The sequence below is a fragment of the Ixodes scapularis genome, unplaced genomic scaffold, assembly GCF_016920785.2.
Source record: "Ixodes scapularis isolate PalLabHiFi unplaced genomic scaffold, ASM1692078v2 PGA_scaffold12__126_contigs__length_90152505, whole genome shotgun sequence".
Lineage (NCBI taxonomy): Eukaryota > Metazoa > Arthropoda > Arachnida > Ixodida > Ixodidae > Ixodes > Ixodes scapularis.
This window is the reverse complement of record NW_024609838.1, coordinates 83,569,929-83,573,592: the sequence shown is the minus strand read 5'-3', so window position 1 is coordinate 83,573,592 and position 3,664 is coordinate 83,569,929.

Sequence of the window (3,664 nt, the reverse complement as noted above, 5' to 3'; positions counted from 1 at the left end):
CCATCGAAGTCGAGGAAGGCGGAAGACATTCATAATTGCAGGCGTCCTGGCTTCCGTGTGTTAGGGGATAATCCCATGGGCGATCTATGCTGAGGAATTGAGCAAAGCCCCCTCCTTTGTCGAGGACGTCCCAAGGCTGTCGGGTCGCCGTGCGTCGAGATCAGGCAGGAGAAGCAAGGAGAGGGGCCGGACGGCAAAGTCGGCTAGATGACACTGGCGTGGGTCAGCCCGATGATCCCTCGGAGAAGGTCACGTCGTCCCCGCAAACCAAGGTGCGTTGGCGACTCCAGGGCGCCTCTCGCTCTGTCTCCGGGCGCAGCTGACCTTAGCCACCTGGCGACGATGCTCCAGGGGCGTTCACCCGTGCCGGTCGGTATGGAACGGCAAGGTCGTCTCCTGGGGCCTTTCGCGACAGGCCCCCGTCAAACAAACAGCGCGAACGCTTTTACACTGGTAGATTGTCACGTTTTATTACTCGGAAGGGGTACATTCATATCCTGTCTTTGTACCTAACGTGTTGTGGGGCGGCAATGCGACCAGAAAACCGCTTGCACATATGATGGGAGGCCGATCAGCTGATCTGCCTCCCCTCGTATACGAGTAAGCAGTTTTCTCTTACTCCTCTTCCTAAATAGGTAGTGTCCTGCATGTTCCTATGCGAAGCGTGAACTATACTTGGCGATGACCATCTAGTGAATACCTCACGCTCAACCGGTGACCGTTCATGTGTTAACACACAGGTGGGGAATCTTCGACAAAGCGGTTCGATAGCGAGGTCGTCTGCAGAAGGGCTGGATATTCCCACGGCCCGCCGTATTTTCAGAGTATTCTAAGCACCAAAAACCGTTCGAGTCCCATTTAGGCAAACTCTCCGTGTATGTACCTTGGCTGTCGTCTTTTTGTTTTCCTCACATAAGACCAGTAACAAGCGTCACAACTAGGAGGCTGGTGCCTCCGCGACCCAACAAGGGTGCCGGAGCAAGGCACGCGACAACACTGATAACCCTCTTTGGCATACCGTACGGTCGAGGCCTCCGAAGACTCTTTACCGTTAAACATGAAAGCCCTCCGCGACAAAAAACAAAGGCATTTGAACTCGTGCGATTCAGTCAATACCCGGAAGATATAAAGAATAAATAATGAATAATAAAAAAAAATGTATAAGTTTCGATTATATTCAAATTAAACAAGTGACGCCACATCCATATCCCCTCGATTTTTTTCGCCTTGTACAGTTAGTATGTATGATATCTCTATGCCTTGTACCGACGTGGCCGTTGACGACCGCCGGCGATTGTGGCCCTGAAATCGGCCGTTTCCGCTCAAAACATCGCACTGTGCCCTGGCATTAGCACCAGTCACAGATTCCTGGCTACCTTGAGCGCGTGGTTGTCTCATGAGCTGTTCACAAAATACTCGCTATTCTAGCCGATAGAAACGTTGCTGCGGTGGACGTTCATCCAAAGATGGCTGGTTTCGCAGCAGACCACTCTTGGCGCGCAGATGACAGCCGCTTCCTCCGGGCCTCGCGCCTCTCATTTGGCATAGAGACAGAAATGCTCCCGTGACGTCAAGTCACGTGCCTCGCTCCGACGCTCTTATCGAGTCGCGGGGCCCTAGCCTCCACAGTTCGCCAAGTTATCGTGAAACCGAGGATAATCTCACGGGCTCGGCAGCGCTTCTACCTCGGAACACTTGGCAGGGCGCGGGCATATAGACCTTTTCACCCTCCGCCGCATGGGCGCTGCCATCTTGGAATCACGTGATGCGGCCGCCATTAGGTTGCTTCAACTTGTTGCTCCGCTCTCCCGTCCGCGCCTTGGCGGATGCATTGAATTCGTGTTTTTCGTCGCGTTTCACCGCGTCTCTTGCAAGTTGCCTTACTCCGCAAAGTGTCTTCCATGCAATTGCATTACATCATTATGCGCACAGCTTCTGTAGTTGATTTTGTAACACGTTTTGAATATTTTTTACCGTCGGCGTGCGGGATACGTGTGAAAAGGTTTTAGAGGAACAGGAATCAGCGTTAGCACTTGCGCACATTGAATATCGAGAGTTCAAAAACCAATAACTTATGAGAACTTAGGTTTGATTACTAATAAGGGCGGAACATTTGCAATAGGAAACCCAATGTTCTTATATATGAGTGCGCATTGGTGTCAAGGAAGGAAAGAAAAACACTCAGCGTAATTAGCCACGTGTTTTTCCTGAGAACATGGTGTTTTGTAGTTCCAACAGATCGAAAACAGTTTCTTTTGATTACACCAGGGAACTTGTGAACAAGGCGCGCGGGAACAAAAATTTAGTTTGAATTATTTTTTATGCTAGGAACAATGGTACCTTAACGTTAGGCAACTTGTTTGTTCGCAATATCACACCTATATCTGTTTTACGTTCTTAATCGCGTGTGTGATATGAGCATTCGCTTCATCGGTTTATTTAGGAATTCCACGGAATTGTATATCGTGCTTGGTCCCATGTCCATAGTGTTTCAGTTGCTTGAGTCATTTTTTAATAGAACCATGCAGTTTCAATTAATTTATTTCAACACAAATATTTGAACTTCCCGCGTAAGAAACTGTCACAGACAGCTTGATAGTGCCTATGATTCACAAAATGCGGCGCCGAAAAGAATCCTTCTGCATGAAAATCACCCGAGTGCAGCCGGTTGTCGACGGCGAATAGGGATTTACTTTCAGTAGCTGGCGACGTCAAAATGTGCAAAGCGCATCGCTTCAGATCAGTGAACAGCTTTCTACACAGGTCCTTGTCTACGTGATTATATGAAACTTTTCTAGTCATTATAAGATACGTTTCGAGTCTCGAAGTTAAAAAAGGTTGGTGTACGGAAACCAAACATCGAACAGTAAACTTGTCAGTTCATCTGTTCTTGGTGATTCAGCATATTGTTAATAATGTTGTCGACCTGCTTTTCACTAAGCACTCATGCAATATAGTCTGTTGCAATATAAGATGATCAGTTCAATATCTGACTTGAGCGCGAGCTATCTACCTTGCGTACCGCTCGGTGCACGCACAGCCAAAGCACGGCGGCAGGCAACGAGCGCACGCTGCAGGCGGAGTTTGTCCTGCTCTTTACTTTTTTTTTCTTCTTAAAATTAGTGTCCGCGGGTACGGCCGTGGACAATGGTTCTCCTCCCTGTGCATCAGCGCAGTTGTTTCACCGCCGAACCTGGCCGAAATTAACGATGGAGGGAATCAGACGCATATGGTGTTCATAAAAAAAAGATCGCAATTTAGGCTCGAAATCACTCTGTGGTCTGCCAAGTGGCTCAATACTATTGTTTCATTCGCTGTGTGCTACTAGAAAGAAATTCATATCGCAAAATTAATCGAAAGTGGCATGAAACAGCATCACAATCGCTTGCACGTTGAAACCGAAACCGACCAAATTGAAGCAACCTAATGGCGGCGAGTGCGCCAGCGCCCTCTACCCGCCGGTCAGGCAACTACTGAAATGAAAAGGTCTTATAGACCTTTTCATTTCAGTAGTTGCCTGACCGGCGTATAGAGGTGTATAGAGGTACTGGTTGATCAGCGCACGCCGCTCCGCGGCCGTTTTGGAAGTACAGCGCATTGGAAAAGGCTACTCTACGTTTGCTGGATCTTCATCGCCAATACTAAGCTCACTGTACCAATACAC